At 43.9% G+C, this 7,524-nt stretch overlaps 1 pseudogene across 1 annotated transcript; it reads right to left on the reverse strand.

Moving 5' to 3' along the window:
* Positions 1-5,406: 5,406 nt before the first annotated feature.
* LOC309548225 lies at positions 5,407-6,952 on the reverse strand (annotated as a pseudogene). The gene has a single exon. The product of its transcript is annotated as an uncharacterized misc_RNA (transcript).
* Between the last annotated feature and the right edge of the window lie 572 nt (positions 6,953-7,524).

Raw genomic sequence — 7,524 nt, forward strand, 5'->3', positions numbered from 1 at the left:
GACACTGGAGGGGGGGGCAAGCCAACAGTTCCATTGCAAATTGTTCAAGCTCTGGCCAGAGGTCAAGCCTGCCCACCCAGTAGTCCAGGGGTTCATCACTCCTCAGAGCGTCCACATCGGCCGTTAACCCGATGTAGTCGGACACCTGTCGGACACCTTTTTTACGCTCCAACATTTGAGCCACAGAAGCCTGCCTTTTTCCAGAAAAACTTGACGATGGCATCATGGAAGGTGGAGTGTTGGACAACTGTGAGGAGACAGGAGAAGGGGGAGGAGAAGGAGAAGAGGCTGGACGGTGAGAGCATAGAGTGTGACTTTGTGGGTTCTGACAGTTTTGCTCCCACTGGGCTTGGTGATGGGATTTCAGGTGCCTTCTTAAGGCGGTTGTCCCTAGGTGAGTGTTGGGCTTACCGCGATTTATGCGTTGACTGCAAAGGCTGCAGATTGCAATACTGGTGTCAGCAATGGACCATGTACTGGCGTCCTGGGAGCGCCAGATGTGACTGTACATGGTTGATGGCTCGCTCCTGATACATTTGCAGTCTGCTTTCTACCTCTTCTGCAATGCAAGTTCTGCCTGCCTCTCCTCCCTATCACCTAATTTGTGGTCACACTTGAAGTTGCAGCTTTTTATTTTATTTTCCATTAGCGCAGTTATTATTTCTATTACATTTCTATTACATTCTCCTCCCTATCTGCCAGTCCGTCAGTCCGCCAGTTCTACAAATAATTGGCCAGTAACTGTTGTCACTTTGTGTAGCAGAGTTAACACAGCAAAAGAGGTCAAATGTTTGCAGGACTAAAATACAATCTTAGAAAAGTATACTGCTAAATAACACCCCATTTCAATATGTGGCATTGGGGGGGGAGCATTGGTGTAGCACACCAGTTCAAAAAATTGGCCAGTGAGTTAGGCGCTGTGTGTACCAGACTTCACTCAGCAAACTAGGCAATATTGTTGCATGACACAAATACACTTGAAAAAGTTTACTCAGATAACACCCCACTTTAATATGTGGCATTGGGGGGGAGCATTGGTGTAGCACACCAGTTCGAAAAATTGGCCAGTGAGTTAGGCGCTGTGAGTACCAGACTTCACTCAGCAAACTAGGCAATATTGTTGCATGACACAAATACACTTGAAAATGTTTACTCAGATAACACCCCACTTTTTTTTTCAAATATTTTATTTAAAGATTGAAAAAAAGGCAATTACAGTACAGGGTAATCATAACAGTCCAATAACATGAGGCATTCAGCAATCAGAGAATACGACCATCTTATGTAGAGTAAATACCAACCCAAAAGGTCATGTAGAAACATTAGCATTGTTAACACCATAAAAGGGACAACAGACCCAGCGTAAGTGTCATAGGCACTAAGACGCGTCTGAGGTAACTGAAGGTGTTTCTGTAAACATCTGGGTGAAAGCACCATATACCTTGAGCTGAGGTCTTAACAATTAACCCACCATTGTAACTGTATCTATCGCAGCTGGAAGAGGAAGAGAAGAAAGTAGAGGAAAAAAGGGAATCGCACAACAGGGTAAAACAGAATGGGCGAGGGGGGGAAAGGGGGACAGTTCCGTGCCGGGCCACGTGCCCCCCCCAGGCGATCACCATGCCTGTATTCATTAGCACATCAAAGATTTCCCTCTATCAGAGAGGACGAAAACCTTCCAATATCCCCAGACCTTCTTGTATTTATCACGTCTGTGCAGTGCAGTGAGAGTCAGATCCTCCATTTTGTTTATCTCAACTAACCTCAGCATGCAGTCCTTAATGGTGGGCGACCGGGAAGTTTTCCAATACAATGGAATGCAGGACGTGCGGGACAAACGATTTCTTGTATTTTCTCAGCGGTATGCTGGACAGTTGTAGAAGAAAGAAGGCTGGAGAGTCTGGAATGGAATGATCAGTAAGATCTCTTAGCAGTGAGCCGACAGCGGTCCAGAAGTCCCGAAGCCGAGGGCATGACCACACCCCACTTTAATATGTGGCATTGGGGGGGGGGGGGGAGCATTGGTGTAGCACACCAGTTCAAAAAATTGGCCAGTGAGTTAGGCGCTGTGTGTACCAGACTTCACTCAGCAAACTAGGCAATATTGTTGCATGACACAAATACATTTGAAAAAGTTTACTCAGATAACACCCCACTTCAATATGTGGCATTGGGGGGGGGGGGCACAGGTTTATTACACCAGTTCTACAAATAATTGGCCAGTAACTGTTGTCACTGTGTGTAGCACTGTTTACACAGCAAGAGGCCACATTTTTGCAGGACTAAAATACACTCTTAGAAAATGATACTGTTAAATAACACCCCACTTCAATATGTGGCATTGGGGGGGGGGGGGGGCACAGGTTTATTACACCAGTTCTACAAATAATTGGCCAGTAACTGTTGTCACTGTGTGTAGAACTGTTTACACAGCGAGAGGCCACATTTTTGCAGGACTAAAATACACTCTTAGAAAATTATACTGTTAAATAACACCCCACTTCAATATGTGGCATTGGTGTAGCACACCAGTTCAAAAAATTGGCCAGTGAGTTTGGCGCTGTATGTACCAGACTTCACTCAGCAAACTAGGCAATATTGTTGCATGACACAAATACACTTGAAAAAGTTTACACAGATAACACCCCACTTCAATATGTGGCATTGGGGGGGGGGGGGGCACAGGTTTATTACACCAGTTCTACAAATAATTGGCCAGTAACTGTTGTCACTGTGTGTAGCACTGTTTACACAGCAAGAGGCCACATTTTTGCAGGACTAAAATACACTCTTAGAAAATGATACTGTTAAATAACACCCCACTTCAATATGTGGCATTGGGGGGGGGCACAGGTTTATTACACCAGTTCTACAAATAATTGGCCAGTAACTGTTGTCACTGTGTGTAGAACTGTTTACACAGCGAGAGGCCACATTTTTGCAGGACTAAAATACACTCTTAGAAAATTATACTGTTAAATAACACCCCACTTCAATATGTGGCATTGGTGTAGCACACCAGTTCAAAAAATTGGCCAGTGAGTTTGGCGCTGTATGTACCAGACTTCACTCAGCAAACTAGGCAATATTGTTGCATGACACAAATACACTTGAAAAAGTTTACTCAGATAACACCCCACTTCAATATGTGGCATTGGGGGGGGGGGATTGGTCTATCACACCAGTTATAATACATTATAAGCACTTTTGTCACTGTGTGTAGTGTTACTGCAGAAACGCTCAGTCTCACCACCACACCTGTCACAATGCTGCACAGTGCACAATAATAGTACTAATCCACTATAATATGCTTTCTACAAAGTATATTATACTGTGGATTACCCCCCTCCCCCACCCCCCCCCCCTTTTTAGTGCACTGCACAGCAATACCAAAAAATTTGCAGCCCTTTACATGACTTTTGTGGACATTAACAGAGCAATTTGTGTGTGACTGCAGCCGATCTCTAACTGCCCCTAAAGCAACCACTGGTTACCTGCCTCTATAGTAAAGAGACTGTAATAGACCCTATAACAACATTGGAGCATTTTAAATGACTTTTGTGGACATTGACAAAGCGATTTCTGTGTGACTGCAGCCGATCTCTAACTGCCCCTAAACCAACCACAGGATACCTGGCCCTATAGTAAAGAGACTGTAATAGATCATATAACAACATTGGAGCATTTTAAATGACTTTTGTGGACATTGACAAAGCGATTTCTGTGTAACTGCAGCCGATCTCTAACTGCCCCTAAAGCAACCACAGGATACCTGCCCCTATAGTAAAGAGACTGTAATATACCCTAAAACGACATTGGAGCATTTTAAATGACTTTTGTGGACATTGACAAAGCGTTTTCTGTGTGACTGCAGCCGATCTCTAACTGTCCATAAAGCAACCACAGGATACCTGGCCCTATAGTAAAGAGACTGTAATAGATCATATAACAACATTGGAGCATTTTAAATGACTTTTGTGGACATTGACAAAGCGATTTCTGTGTAACTGCAGCCGATCTCTAACTGCCCCTAAAGCAACCACAGGATACCTGCCCCTATAGTAAAGAGACTGTAATATACCCTAAAACGACATTGGAGCATTTTAAATGACTTTTGTGGACATTGACAAAGCGTTTTCTGTGTGACTGCAGCCGATCTCTAACTGTCCATAAAGCAACCACAGGATACCTGGACCTATAGTAAAGAGACTGTAATAGATCATATAACAACATTGGAGCATTTTAAATGACTTTGGTGGACATTGACAGAGTGATTTGTGTGTGACTGCAGCCGGTCTCTAACTGTCCATAAAGCAACCACAGGATACCTGGACCTATAGTAAAGAGACTGTAATAGACCCTAAAACGACATTGGAGCATTTTAAATGACTTTGGTGGACATTGACAGAGTGATTTGTGTGTGACTGCAGCCGGTCTCTAACTGCCCCTAAAGCAATCACAGGATACCTCTCCCTAAGCTCAAAAGATACTAGACCTATACAGAAATACCAGCCCTGAAAAGGACTTTTGTGGACATTGACAGAGCGATTTGTGACTGCAGCCGATCTCTAACTGCCCCTAAAGCAACCACTGGATACCTCTACCGACCTATACCGAAAAATACCAGCCCTGGAAAGGACTTTTGTGGATCTTCACAGCGCTATATGTGTCTAGCAAACTCTCCCTGACGAGCACAGCAGACCTCTCCCTACACTGGCAGAAAGCGGAATGTGAAATGGCCGCCAGATCGGGTCTATTTATAGGGTAGGGGGACTGTCCATGTGCTGGAATGTTTCAATTGGCTGTACCGTTCCACCTGACGGCTGTGTCACGGGTCAAAGTTCTCCCCAATGTAAACAAATATGGCCGCCACAAGCTGTTAGTGTCTGGAACCCCTGGTCCCGCTGTTCTTATGCTCGCTTTGTGTCTGGCAGGCCTGGGAGAGTGATTTCAGGAAGTAACACAGACGGACACAGATGTATGGTGAAACCAACTCTCAGTTTATTATAGGCTCGTTGTGGTTTATATAGTAAAGAGTAAGGGCATATAGCATAAGTATAGGATACTTGTTACGTTCTTATTGGTTAAACAGTTTAAGGAAACCAAGCGTCATTTCGGGAAAAAAAGCGAGTACACTTAATACCATATAGGGCATATAGCTTATTGCTAGAAGCGCCTGACATGATTTCATCAAAAACCACAAACAGAAACTTGCCATAACTGTAACACGTACACATTTGCAAAGCTTGTATAACTAAGATACATAGAAAATGGAGTGGGAACATACAAAATGGAGGGCAAATAAAATTGATACCTCCCCATCTCCCACAATCCCCTCTTAAAATCAATAACCCTCCCAATTGATTTTTTTCAGACTAACTGTCCCTAACTGTCCCGCCCCTCTTTCTATATAGTGAGATTACTCTTTCCCTTTTGTTTGTGACTCTTGACATACTTAATATATTCATTGGGGCTATTTGTTGGGGGTTTCTTGCAGCCTGTAGACTGGTGGGCTAGCATTGAAACGTTCTTCACCTTCGGCCTGGAGGCCCTAGCAATAATACACATTACCAGCTTGAAGCATGCGAATAGAAAAAGCAAAAAGAGCAGGACTATAATAACGGTCATAGCAATATTTTTCAACCAGGAAAATATTCCTCCGACTCCAAACTCTACATTACTAAAAGGACTCCATGTCTTAGCAATATTCCTGGCTTCCTGTTGCAGCTTATCTACTTCCTTCCTGTGTTGTGCAATAATATCATAATAATCAGGGATCTCAACAGAAGTGTTGTGTATCCATGTGCAGCATTCATAACCCTCCGTAACTTCACATAACCCAGTAAGAGCAGCACTCATACTTTCTATGGCTAGGTCATGGAGCTCAAGTTGTTTCTTAATTGCCCTCACTTCTATATTTAATTTGGTAATGTCTCCTGAGTTCTTATCTAGGATGTCATCGAGAATTTTAGAGTAATTATTCAACCTTTTCATCATGTCTATTCCCCATCCGGTCCATGAGGGGAACCAGGCCCATACCATATCCTTTTCAAGGAATAATTCCCTTTTATTGCGGTGTTTGAGGGGGTACCTAGGATACATACTAGCTTCGAGGAGATGTCCTCCTTTGTTGTCTCCCACTACACCCATGATGGGAACTAGGGATGCGAGGTAACACCACCCTTGGGGTGCAATAGGGATCCAAGGGTGACAAATCTTTCCACAACAAATATAAGTACTGTTTCCCAAGGCTAGGGGACGTTTGTGAAGCATTGCCATTATTTGGTCAGAAAAACTAGACCAAGCTAAATTTGACAACAACCGTCCTACTGGGGAAGAGGAAGTGGAACTGGAGTTAAGAAAGTTCATCAGAGTGGCGTTTAGGGCTGGTTCTGAGGTGTGCCAGAAGGAGCTGTCCATCGAGGTCATTGAGAAATTAATCTTAGTTTGCTGGCACACTTCAGCTCCCTTGGTGGAGTTTCCCAACCTAAAACACCAGTCTGGGGAATGACTTCTACCAATAATTTGGAAAGTGAGGGTATCATTTGAGAGTGTTCTCGTGACATTGGTGAGGACAACAGGAGGTGTACCATTTAGAAAAGGGGTGAAGTTTAAAGGTATCGCTACTAGGGGGATTCTAGCTGTGCTAGGATGGAGTTTACTACATATCCAACATTTTTCATATCCGGACTTCTGGGCATAGGCATATTTAAATTGCAACAATGACATTTTATCTGTAAGGCTTTTTTGAGCTTTCATCTCTCTTTTGTCTGTTATGTGCATTACTCTGTGTTGGGGTGTTGGAAGCTCCGCAAATGGCCTGTAGCCCTACCAGGTCTTCTGGATGATAAATACAGTTAGTGGTAACCCATACTACAGAGAAGACTGAAAATGATACGAGTCCTATAAGTAGCCAAAGTTTTCCAGAATCTGGTGCTATTGGGAATGTCATTTTTCTACAGGGTCAGGGCCGCCTGCCTCTGAAACCCCCTTTTCTTGACTATCCTGTTCGAGGTCAGAGTTGTCCACTCCCGTTAGTACCTCTCTTGCTTCTGGACCTTCCTGTTCAAGGTCAGGGCCGTCCGCCCCCGTTAGTACCTCTCTTGGGTCTGGATTTGGACTTGCTTCTGGGGGTGGAGCCTCCTTCACCATTTTTACTCAAGTAGCGTGGATCCAGGTGGGGCTGTCTTCAGTCAGGACTGCTGTTCTGGTTACTGCAACAACGGTAGTGGGAGGGCCATAGGCGAAATCCTGTGGTTTCTTTCCTTTGGGGTACAGTTTGATCACCACTTCATCTCCCTCCTCCAAGGAATGGGTTGGTATCTGTGAAAAGAAAAGAAAGGTGCGAGCAACTTTTCGTTCTACTTGATTCAAAATTTCAATTACTCTTTTCTCAACTCGTCTTTGATTGTCCTATTTATCCTTTCCACTGTACCTGAATTCTGGGCAATGCAAATAGGAGCACTATTACGGGGTATACATGGTTTCCCCTCTTTGCAAATTAATCCTGTTATAGGATTCTTT

This window comes from Pelophylax lessonae (genome assembly GCF_965119305.1).
Source record: "Pelophylax lessonae genome assembly, chromosome: 2".
NCBI classification, from domain to species: Eukaryota; Metazoa; Chordata; class Amphibia; order Anura; family Ranidae; genus Pelophylax; species Pelophylax lessonae.